General features: G+C 34.7%; 1 protein-coding gene across 1 annotated transcript in view; it reads right to left on the reverse strand.

The window, feature by feature from the left end:
* Nucleotides 1-13,457, reverse strand: part of IQCM (IQ motif containing M) — a 483,244-nt gene that overhangs the window by 37,223 nt on the left and 432,564 nt on the right. The gene's annotated exons all lie outside the window — the stretch shown is intronic.

Here is a 13,457-nt window from a genome sequence, read left to right on the forward strand (position 1 = left end):
TCATTAAACAGTAGGATTTTATTTTTATGAGATTTTATCATCTGCAAATAGAAATAGTTTTAATTCTTCCTTCTCCATCTGGATATCTAGATGCTTTTTTTTTTCCTAATTATCCTGGCTAGAACATCTAGTGCAATGCTGAATGGTAGCAGTGAGACTATCTATCCTAAAGACATTTCTGATCTTAGGGGAAAAGTAATAATTCTTTCTCCATTAAATATTATGTTAACTATGGGATTTTCATAGATTGTCTTTATCAGGTTGAAGAATTCCCTTACATTCTCAGTTTGTTGAGGGCTTTTGTCATGAAACTGTGTTGGATTTTGTCACGAAACTGTGTTGGATTTTGTCATGTAATTTTTCTGCATTGAGATAATCATGTGGTTTTTTCTTTATTAATATTGTATAACGCATTAATTGACTTTCAGAAGTTAAATCAATCTTGTTTCATGGGTTAAATCTCACTTGATCATGGGGTGTAATCTTTTTTACAAGCCACCGGATTCAACTTTTTAGTATTTTGTTGAGGATTTTTTGCTTCTATATTCACAAGGAATATTTGTCTGTAGTTTTTTTTTTCTTTATATCTGTCTGGTGTTGGTAATATTGGCCTCACAGAATGAGTGGGAGAAATATCCTCTCCTCTTCTATTCTTGACTTCAAAACGTAACTACAAAGCAGAAGTAATCAAAGCAATGTGATACTGGCATGAGGATAGACAAAGATAAATTGAATAAAAATTAGTTAGATAAGAATTGGTATTAATTCTTCTTTAAATGTCTGATAGAATCCAACAATGAAGCTTTCTGGCCCTGGGATTTTCCTTATGAGAAGGGTTTTAACTAGTAGTTCGATCTCTCTACTTGTTTAGGGCTATTCAGATTTTACATACTTTTGGGGGGTCAGTTTCAATAGTTCATGTGTTTCTGGGGATCTGTCCATTTTGTTGAAGTTATCTAATTTGTTGGCATACAGTTGCTTATATTATTCTTTTATTATTCTTGCATCTATGAGGTCAATAATGATAGCCCCCCTTTTATTCTTGAATTTAGTAATTTGAGTCTTTTTTTCTTTGTCTGTCTAACTAAAGATTGGTAGCTTTTGTTGATATTTTTTAAAAACCAACTTGTGGGTTTTGATGATTTTCAATATATTGTTTTTCTATTATTTATCTCATTTACTGTATTTCTTCTCTGCAATTCATTATTTCCTTTCTTCTTCTTGCTTTGAGTATAGTTTGCTCTTCTACTTCTGGATTCTTAAAGTAGAAAATTAGGTTGTTGCCTTGAAATCTTTTTAAATGTAGGCATTTGCGGTTATATAAATTTTCCTCTAAGCACTGCTTTAGTTACATCTCATAAGTTTCAGTATGTTGTATTTTTATTTCCATTTGTCTCAAAGTATTTTCCAATTGTACATGTAATTTCTTCTTTGATTCATTGGCTATTTAGGAGGCTGTTATTTATTTTCCACATAATATGAATCTCCCAAATTTTCCTGATGTTGATTTCTAATTTAATTACATTTTGGTCAAATAACATGTTTTGTCTGATTTTGATCCTTGTACATTTATTGAGGTTTGTTTTCTGGCCTAGCATTTGGTCTATGCTGAAGAATGTTCCATATGCACTTGAGAAGTAAGTGTATTCTGCTGCTGTTGGCTGCTTTGCTCTCTAGATGTCTATAAAGTCTAGTTGTTTTAAGTGTTTAGGTTCTCTATTTCCTTGTTGATCTTCTCCCTAGCTGTCTACCCACTACTGAAAGTGGGAAATTGAAGGCTCCAAATATGATTGTTGAGTTGTCCATTTCTCCCTTCAATTTTGTCAGTTTTTTTTCATATAGTTTGGGAATCTATTAGTAGGTGAATGTATCTTGTAGATATTTGGCAGATATTCTTCTTGGCAAAATATTATTAACTATTAGCTTGTTTTCCAAATTTGAAATCAATGACTGAAATTCCTGTAAGTGATTCTATTCATATTTTTGGTGGGGCAAAAATAAATGGAGATATATAAGCAGAGAGGTTGAAGATAAAGCAATACATAAAGCTATAGCTAGCCAGTGGTGATTTGTTAATCTCTATCAACTGTAACCAAGCTTTGCAACTGTAAACAGTTAGAACTACCATCATCATATAATGTTTTTGAAGGTTGCAACCTCAGTAGAAGAATGGACTAGATTAAAATCTGTCCATGGGGAAAAGGAAATGACATAGATACATGTCTGACATGACCTGGATACTAGGCAGATTTTTTTTTCATTGAGTACATATACATAACCTAAGTTTTTCCCTCATGAGTTTAATATTAAAATTTATACTAACTCGATGGTTCCAGAAACTCCAGACTCAGAAATTAATTTATATTTGTTCCATGCAAGGGGTGTGCCAGAAGCCTGGAAAGAAGCCAGGGCAAATCTCTGCCAAGGGATTTATAAACTCAGAATCCAAAATTTACACAATGCTCCAGGAAAAAGGCCACAATCAGTGAATGCAGAACACTGAGGACTTACTCTCAAGAACTTCAAATTTTAAATATATATGAGATATAATGGGAATTAATTAAATTTTAAGGAATACGATTTGAACCAAAATATAAACAAATATTTGGGAGTTGTGGCTCACACCTGTAATCCCAGCACCTTGGGAGGCTGAGGTGGGAGGACTGCTTAGGCTAGGAGTTACACACCAGCCTGGGCAATAAAGTGAGGCCCTGTCTCCAAAAAATTAAAACATAAAAACATAGCTGGGCACAGTGGCACATGCCTGTAGTGCTAACTATTCAGCAGGCTGAGGTGGAATGTTCATATGAGCCCAGGAATTTAAAGCTAGTGAGCTGCAATTGTTTCACTGCACTCCAGTCTGGGCTACAGAGTAAAACCCTGCCTCCAAAAAATATATACACATATATAAATAAATAATAAAATACTATTAAAATATCAGGCAATGTGAAATAATTAGATTTCTGGAGATTAAAAATACAATGACTGAAATTATAAACTTCCATTTAATAGCAAAATAGATACTGCTGAGGAGAAATGATCAAGCCACGAAAAAGTGTTGAAAAAATTAGCCAGAAGGTAGAGCAGATGGAAGATACGAGAGAGAAAATAGGAAGAAAAGAATGAGAGGTTTCAATATAAAACTAACGGAAGCATTTTTTTTTCAAAGAATATAATGGAAAAGATAAAATATTCTAAAAAATAGTAGATAAGAATTTTTAAGAACATAAAGATATATAGAAATTCAAGATTCTCAAGTCCCAAATAAGATAAATAAAAATGGATACACATCTAAACACTGCTTACTGAAGCTGTGGGGAACCAAAGACCAAGAGATTTTAAAAGGATTAAGGGAGAACAATATAGTTACAACAAAAACAGCAGCAATGATAGCCCTATATTAATATTATTAACCAAGAGAAAATGACTGTAGACCAAGAATTAAATGTCCAGCTTAAGTATCATTCAAGACCAAATGAGAATAAAGATAATTTTAGAAAATAAAAAATGAGAATTATTTATCATCAACAGCCCCTTAAAATTTTTTCTAAAAGATGTATTTCTGGAAAAAGGATTCCAAAAGGAAAGTCTCAGATGCAAGAAGAATTGGTAAGAATGAGCAAAGAAAATGGAAACAACAAAACAAAAACCTCTAAACAAATGTTCCATGTATAAAACAATAAGCCAGGTGGATCTAAAAACACTGAACAGTAGTTTCCAAATTAAGAGGTAGGATTTCACATGCATTTCTTCATTGTGTTCTCATAGTCAGTATTGCTCTTGGCATGTCCAATGCCATACTTACTTCAATTTATTTAAACATAATGCCTTTTTATTCATTTTGTTTTCTCTTTGTGAGTTTTTTGGATAATTTAACATATCTTGGTTATCTTACTGCATTTATTTTGATGAGTACATTGAAAGCCTATATAATTGGCTCATATCTTGAATGTCTGAAAATTTTTCTTTCATTATTTCTTTGATAATCTTCTCTTCATTTATTTTATTTTATTTTATTTTTATTATTATTATACTTTAAGTTTTAGGGTACATGTGCACAATGTGCAGGTTTGTTACATATGTATCCATGTGCTATGTTGTTGTGCTGCACTCGTCATTTAGCATTAGGTTTATCTCCTAATGCTGTCCCTCCCCCCTACTCCCACCCCACAACAGTCCCTGGAGTGTGATGTTCCCCTTCCTGTGTCCATGTGTTCTCATTGTTCAATTCCCACCTATGAGTGAGAATGTGTGGTGTTTGGTTTTTTGTCCTTGCGATAGTTTACTGAGAATGATGGTTTCCAGTTTCATCTATGTCCCTATAAAGGACATGAACTCATCATTTTTTATGGCTGCATAGTATTCCATGGTGTATATGTGCCACATTTTCTTAATCCAGTCTATCACCATTGGACATTTGGGTTGGTTCCAAGTCTTTGCTATGGAAGAACATTCTATGCTCATGGGTTGGAAGAATCAATATCGTGAAAATGGCCATACTGCCCAAGGTAATTTATAGATTCAATGCCATCCCCATCAAGCTACCAATGACTTTCTTCACAGAATTGGAAAAAACGACTTTAAAGTTCATATGGAACCAAAAAAGAGCCTGCATTGCCAAGTCAATCCTAAGCCAAAAGAACAAAGCTGGAGGCATCACACTACCTGACTTCAAACTATACTACAAGGCTACAGTAACCAAAACAGCATGGTACTGGTACCAAAACAGAGATATAGATCAAGGAAACAGAACAGAGCCCTCAGAAATAACGCCACATATCTACAACTATCTGATCTTTGACAAACCTGACAAAAACAAGAAATGGGGAAAGGATTCTCTAATAAATGGTGCCGGGAAAACTGGCTAGCCAGATGTAGAAAGCTGAAACTGGATCCCTTCCTTACACCTTATACACAAATTAATTCAAGATGGATTAAAGACTTACATGTTAGACCTAAAACCATAAAAACTCTAGAAGAAAACCTAGGCAATACCATTCAGGACATAGGCATGGGCAAGGACTTCATGTCTAAAACACCAAAAGCAATGGCAACAAAAGCCAAAATTGACAAATGGGATCTAATTAAACTAAAGAGCTTCTGCACAGCAAAACAAACTACCGTCAGAGTGAACAGGCAACCTACAAAATGGGAGAAAATTGTCGCAACCTACTCATCTGACAAAGGGCTAATATCCAGAATCTACAGTGAACTCAAACAAATTTACAAGAAAAAAACAACCTCATCAAAAAGTGGACAAAGGACATGAACAGACACTTCTCAAAAGAAGACACTTATGCAGCCAAAAAACACATGAAAAAATGCTCATCATCACTGGCCATGAGAGAAATGCAAATCAAAACCACAATGAGATACCATCTCACACCAGTTAGAATGGCGATCATTAAAAAGTCAGGAAACAACAGGTGCTGGAGAGGATGTAGAGAAATAGGAACACTTTTATACTGTTGGTGGGACTGTAAACTAGTTCAACCATTGTGGAAGTCAGTGTGGCGATTCCTCAGGGATCTAAAACTAGAAATACCATTTGACCCAGCCATCCCATTACTGGGTATATACCCAAAGGACTATAAATCATGCTGCTATAAAGACACATGCACACGTATGTTTACTGCGGCACTATTCTCTTCATTTTTTAAATCTTCATGTTTTGAAACTAATATTGCAGAGTTGTTCTTCAGATTAATCCTCTAATTTTCTTATATTTTGTTCCCAATTTTTAAAAATCTGTTGTGTACTTCATCATTTTCTTTCAGAGATATTTATCTTGCAAAAGTATTATTTTAATGCTCATTATATTATTGATTTCCAAGCAATGTTTGGGTTCTCTGTTGTACTGAGCCTAATTTATGTACCTCCTTAGGTTTGCACAGTCACACCTGCCTATCTGGCAGGTCATCTCACTTTCTCTTCTGATATAACCAGATGTCTCGATTTCCCTGGGGGTGAGCATCAGTCTCTATGGCCTCCAGGGTGCTTGCCACAGTAGGAGTTCTGACAGGTGGATGCCCAAGTCCTGCTCAACTAAATCTAATGCCACTACTTGAAAACTGGCGTGAAGCGCAAAGGATCTAGCTTCCACAGTAGTAATTACATCACACACTCTGAAGAGTTAAACTTAAAAGATTTACTATAGTTTTGTATATCTAATCTCTTCATCTTGGGGAAAGATTAATTTGAATATTTTTTTACCTAGTTATTCATTAACTTATATCAGAAAAAGAGACTGAAATGCTTCTAGAGAATTTGTTTGATAAGCAGTTACACTGCCAAGAGGTCATATCACTCACTCCAGACAAGCTTATTTTGTTTTTTATTGGCCTATAATTTTACTGACGTGAAAAACATCTTAGAAAGAGACTCCACCAAATAAAACCTAGCTAAGGGAATAGGAAGAACACATGTCCACAAACAGATATCTAAAGCTTCCCTACTGAAATCTAAGAATTCGAAGGAGGCCAATTCAAATGGGAAAGATGTCATGAAGTAAAACATATAAACATATCTATAGCTAACATTTGTTTTGATCACACGTTCCTCTAGGAAACACATGGCAACTAGGAAGAAAATCCTATTTTCATTGCCAGCAGTCAAAAGGCTAACCTGCCTTAGAATCCAAAGTATTAGGGGTGTTGTGTGTGTTTTAAAACTAAGAAGTGCCACTTTACACAAATGGTAGAGATTTACTTTTACAGTAATAACTGTTTCTATTACAGAAATATCATTTGCTGAATATGGCTTTCAGACAAAACGCCAGTATATGGATTAATAGACTCAGGTCCAATTAGAGTGCTGCTCTTTCGAGAATGATTTACATATGAGCACCCTGGATTTACTGTTTTATTGAAGCATAGGTTGTTTTATATGACAAAGTTTGGGAGATATAAAAGTATAAACAGGAAGGAATCCCAAAGGGTTATGTATTGCTTCTTTCTAACCACTGGGGAATTGCACAACCCAACTGACATGTGGTTGCCTTTGCCAAAGAACAAGAATGAATCTAATATTATTCTAAGTAGCTCACTTCGATTAGCTACAACCATTTCTATCAGGAGACAGGAACATATTTTGGGAACAATAAAGTGCTACGCAAATGCTGGCTGTTATAATTAGTACTAAGACCTATTCTCTAATTCCAGAAGGGGAAAATGACTAGACATTTTGCATCCTATAAAAATTCTTGTAACCCTGAAAACACTAATATGTTATTTCTTCGGCTTTCTCTATACAAATAAAAATCCAGTTTTACTTTTTCCAAATTAGTGTTACTTCCGAGTTGAATTTAATTCTCCCTGCTAGACAATGGCCACATTTACCATGCCACAAATTTAAAACAAGTAGGCAATTAGCAAAAAATGACATGATTTTTGTTAAATTTCTATATTTTTCGTTTTTTAACAGATAAAGGTCAACATGTCAATCATGTCTAATATTTGCATTTTAATTTTTTTACATTAAATTATGAATATTTTTAACATATAAAAAATTGAAAAATACTACAAAAAATACCTGCATCATCAGGTGGTCAATTTAATTCTACAATTATTAGCTTAATTAAATTGTTATAGTTGTCCCCCAAATGTCTACCCATAATCTTCAGGTAATTATTTTAATTAGTTTTTAGCTTATCTCTCCATTTGTTTTGAAAAATAAGTACAGGTATACATATACATACATATATTTTATATAAGAAAATTTTCTGGCCGGGCGCGGTGGCTCACGCTTGTAATCCCAGCACTTTGGGAGGCCAAGGCGGGCGGATCATGAGGTCAGGAGATCGAGACCACGGTGAAACCCCGTCTCTACTGAAAATACAAAAAATTAGCCGGGCGTGGTGGCGGGCGCCTGTGGTCCCAGCTACTCGGAGAGGCTGAGGCAGGAGAATGGCGTGAACCTGGGAGGCGGAGCTTGCAGTGAGCCGAGATTGCGCCACTGCACTCCAGCCTGGGCGACAGAGCGAGACTCTGTCTCAAAAAAAAGAAAAAAAGAAAATTTTCTATATGCTAAATGTTCTTGCCATAATTTTAAAAAAAGAAAAAATACTACTAGACACTGATATGCAGAAATTACCAGGACACAATTTTAAGCAAACAAAACAAGCATACATTATACAGTTCTTCATCTTGTTTTGTTTGCTTAATATTGTATCCTGGTGATTTTTGCATATCAGTATACAGTAGGTCATTATTGTTTTTTTAAAAAATATATTGGAAGAGCATTTAACATGAGGTTTACCCTCTTGACAAATTTTTAAGTGTACAATATGTTGTTATTGACTATAGGTACAGTGGATCTCTAGAGCTTATTTGTATTGCTTGACTAAAACTTTATTCCTATTGATTAGTAACTCCTCATTTATCTCTCCCACTAGCCTCTGGAACTACCATTCCACTCTTTGATTCTCTTGAATCTGACTACTTTACATACGTAATGTAAGTGTAACCAGGCAGTATCTGTCTTTCCGTGACTGGTTTATTTCACTCAGCATAATATCTTCAAGGTCTATTCATGTTGTCACATATTGTAGAATTTTCTTCTTTTGTAAGGCTGAATAATGTATGTACATTACATTTTCTTTACTCATCTGTTGATGGACATTTAGGTTGTTTCCACATCTTGGCTATTGTGAGTCATGATGCAATGAACATAAGAATGCTCATATCTTGGAGACACTGATTTCAATTCTTTTGGTTATATACCTAGAAATAGGATTGCTGAATCATGTAGTAGTTCTATTTTTAATTTTTACAGGAACCTCCATGCCATTTTCCATGGTGTCTATACCAATTGGCATTTCCACCAACAATGTGCAAGTATTCCAGTTTCTCCACATCCTCCCCAACACTTAACAATTTTTTCTTTTTTTTAATGATAGCCATCTTGACAGGCGTGAGGTAATATTTCATTGTGGTTGTGAGTTGCATTTCCCTGATGATTAGTGATGTTGAGCATTTTAAAATATACCTATTGGCAAGTGGTATAGTTTGACTCTGTGTCCCCACCCAAATAGAATCTCGAATTGTAATCCCCAGGTGTCGAGGGAAGGATCTCATGGGAGGTGATTGGATCATGGGGGTGATTTGCCCCATTGCTGTGCTCATAATGTGAGTGAGATCTCATGAGATCTGATAGTCCAAAAGTGGCACTTCCCCTTCAGTCTCTCTCTCGCCGCCATGTAAGATGCGTCTTGCTTCCCCTTTGCCTTCTGCCATGATTGTAAGTTTCCTGAGGTTTCCCAGGCCATACAGAACTGTGAGTCAAGTAAACCTCCTTTATTAATTACTCAGTCTCAGGCTGTTCTTTATAGCAGTGTGAAAATGGACTAATACAGCAATTTTTTAGTCTTTTTTGGAGAAATGTCTAGTAAAGTTTTTAGCCCATTTTTAAATCCAGTTATTAGGGATTTTTTTCTTTTTCTTATTTTGCTATTGAGTTGTAGCAGTTCCTTATACATTTCAGAGATTAACCCCTTATCAGATATATGGTTTGCAAATATTTTCTCCCATTTCATAGGTTGCCTTTTCACTCCGGTGATTGTTTCCTTCATTGTGCAGAGCTTTTTAGTTTAATGCAGTCCTATTTGTTTATTTTTGTTGCTTGTACTTTTTGTGTCATACCTATGATATTATTGCCAAGATAACGTCACAAAGGTTTTCCCTTATGTTTTCTTCTAGGAGTTTATAGTTTTAGGTCTTACATTGATTTTTGTGTATGGTGTAAGAAAAATAGGTACAATTTCATTCTTTTGCATATGGTTATCCAGTTTTCCCAACACCTTTATTGAAGGTGTTGTGTATTCTTGGTGCCCTTATTGAAGATTAGTTGACCATGTATGGGTATAATTACTTCTGGGCTCTCAGTTCTGCTCCATTTGTTTATATGTCTTTGTAATAGTACCATACTATTTTGATGCTTTGTAATATATTTTGAAATCAGAAAGAATGATACCTCTAGATTTCTTTCTCAAGATTGATTGCTTATTTGTGGTCTTTTGTAGTTTCATATGAATTTTAGAATTATTTTTTTCTTTTTCTATGAAAAATGTCATTGGAATTTTGATAGAGATACATTGAATCCGTAGGTGGTTAGTATAGACATATTAACAATAAATATTATATCTTCCAATCCATGAACACAGGATGTGTTTCTACTTTATGTGTGTTTCTTGTTTCTTTCATCAATGATCTATAGTTTTTCAGTATGTTAGTCTTTCACCTCCTTAACTAAGATTTATTCTTTGTGATGCTATTGTAAATAGAACTGTTTTCTTAATGTACTTTCTGGATAGTTTCTTATTACATTCTTTTCTGACAGATTAATGTTCCAGTGTGTAGATGTACTATACTTTATTATTCTTTTTGAGACAGGGTCTAGCTATGTTGCCCAGGCTACAGTGCAGAGGCACACTCATGGCTCACTGCAGCCTCAAACTCCAGGGCTCAAGTGATCCTCCTGCCTCATTCTCCTGAGCAGCTGGGACTACAGGCATGCATCACCATGCATGGCTAGTTTTTGTTGTTGTTGTTTTGTTTTTATTTGTTTGTTTGTTTTCAGTAGAGACAAGGTCTCACTATGTTGCCCAGGCTGGGCTTGAACTACTTGGCTTAAGTGATCTTCCTGCCTCAGCCTCCCAAAGTTCTGGGATTACAAGCATGAGCAACCGTGCCTGGCCCCATATTTTATTCTTGATGGATATTTGGCTTATTTCCAATCTTTTGCTGTTACAAACAATGACATAGTAAATAAACTTGCGCACATGTAGTTTCATACTTATGAATCGAGTAACATTCATAAATATTCTCAAGGCTCTTGTCTCTGAGTCATATGGTGCCTCCTTCCATTCCTTCAGGTCTTTTCTCAAACATCATCCTCTTGGTGTGGTCTTTTCACACCACTCTACTTAAAATAATGACTCCTCCCCAGCAGGTTTTGGTTCCCACTGGAATTAACATCCATGAGAACTACAGATAATACTACAAACAATAGCTTCATAAATATATATTAATTAGAGGAAGTCGATGAAGAGGGAACAGAGGAAGAGAGACACAAGGCCAGGAGGAATGGAGGTTGGGAGGAAGGGAGTGAGTGAATAAAAGATGAGCAACAAGACAAGAAAAAAAGAGTGATAGAAGGAGGAGGGTTATAGAGCTCTCCCTCAAATAGCAACAAAAATGTAAATATAAAAGACACTAAAAATAGATGAAAGGCATTTGTAATTATATTTCTTAAAACTACCATTTCTTTGCACTCACCCTCTTCTTCAAAAATGGGCAACTTCTAGTAATGATTAAGAGCACAGACTGTGGAGTCAGATTGTATGGGCCTGAATCCTGCCATCTTCATGCTCTGAATGTAACTTCTGGCAGGCTGCTTAATTACTCTGTGTCTCAGTTTCCTCATTTGTAAGACAGAAATAGTAGCTTATTTTACCTCATGGAGTTACTTATAAATTAATATATGCAAAGTGCTTAGCACAGTGCCTAAAACGTAGCAAGTTCTCTTCAATAAATGCTAATTGTTATCCTTTTTGAGAGATTATATGAGAAGGCTAGAATTTATGTAGAAAAACACCCTGTCATTTTAAGGGTGGACACACACACATGCACACACATACACACACAACAAATATTTCATAATTTAATGAAATACAATTGCAGCTCTGGATTGGCTGTAGAAAAGCATTATCAATACTTTTGTTGCTTATGTTTTTTAACTTTAGAAGCTAAAAATCTCTACTACTCAAATCTCTGGCCTCCACTGCTTATGATGTCATGTAACACTATTATGGTCAATGAGAGAAGAGAATGTGAGTAGGTTAGAGTCCCTGGGACATTAGGAATAGGTTTGGTTTTTTTTTTGTTTGGGTTTTTTGTTTTTTCTTTTTGCTTCTTCCTACATCCTTCTGCTTAGAACATGGACCTGAAATTATAATGGTACGTGAGCTATCTTAAGGCAAGAAGCTTAAAAACAAAGCCTTCAAAGTTAAAGGTGAAAGAGTGGAAAATAGGGACAATGTGAGTGCCTCATGGCACCATGGAGTTATGGCACTAATTCTAGGTTGTCTACATGCAGACTTCACGTGGCATGAGATACATTTATATATATTTAAGAGCTGCCTCTCTGCGTTCCACTATTTCCAGCCAAATACATTCCTAACCAGTAGAAATAGAAATCAAAATAAAAATCTTAACATAACGTTTTTGTTTTAAATTCAATTTTTGATAACTTGTAGTTGAGAATATGAGAGGATATTCAGAAAAAAAGAATGACAGGTTAATACCACCAGCCTTTCTGTATATTAAAATACATTATGAGGCAAAAATAACTAAATTAATATATCATTGAGTGACAACTAAATGATAGATCAATGGCGTAATATTAAAGTCAATAAATATCCAAAAGTTTAACATGATAAATTAGGCATGGCCAAATGATGGTGAAGGAAAGAAGCACTCAATAATTTTTAACATTATTAATGGAAAAGAAATTAGGTTTATCCACAAATCTCATGTAAAGCTGTATAGACTAATTCTTATGACAGACTATGTCTACAGAAGGAAACCAGAGTGCCCTGTCATATGCTATTGCTGTATACTTTGCTGTAGTACTTTTCACATCTATTAAAAGGGGTGACTTGCTTGCTTTTTATCAGCAATTCCTAAAAGAGTGTCTGTGTGCTCAATACAGTCACAATAAATAATTTAATGCATATCTCTTTAGATGTTTCTGACTGTGCTAAATTTAGATGAATAAGATAGGCCCACCCTCAAAAACCTTACAACCAGGAGAAGGGATACGATGATGTAAGTCCCCCCAAAAAGATAACACAAGTAGAATGTTACAGATGTCTAAGGCAGATGCAAAGCAAATATTCTATGAATTCACAGTATTCAAATTAATTCAAGAAGACATAGGGAAACATTTATGTTTTTGCCAAATAAGCAAATAAATATAACTTTTAAATTCATGTATATTATTTAGAATGGTCTTTATATTTTAGTGGGTGACAGACTTTGAGAATCCAGTCCTTACCAGTAAACACTCCTAAAGAGAGAGAGAGACAATCATTTTTTCACACAATTTCAGGAGATTCAGAATTTCCCTGATATTTGACCATAAACATTTAGTTAAGGACCATATATGTTTGATCCAGATATTTGTAGTCCAGTTTTTTATCAATATTTATGTGATAAATAATTTGATTGTGTCACTATATAGACTAGCAAACATCTCATGGAAACATATTTACCTTTTTTGTGAAGATGACCAGAACAATGCTGCAGATTCAAAGTACAATGAAAGTATGATTTAAAATGCAGGTATCAAACATTACATTTCAATGGTTAGGTAGATATTTTGCTTACAAAATGAGTTAAGAAAGTATAATAATTTTAGAGTAATTAATCTGTTTCTGAATGATTATTTTTCAGCACTGC

Source organism: Hylobates moloch, unplaced genomic scaffold (assembly GCF_009828535.3).
Source record: "Hylobates moloch isolate HMO894 unplaced genomic scaffold, HMol_V3 SCAFFOLD_3, whole genome shotgun sequence".
Classification (NCBI taxonomy): Eukaryota; Metazoa; Chordata; class Mammalia; order Primates; family Hylobatidae; genus Hylobates; species Hylobates moloch.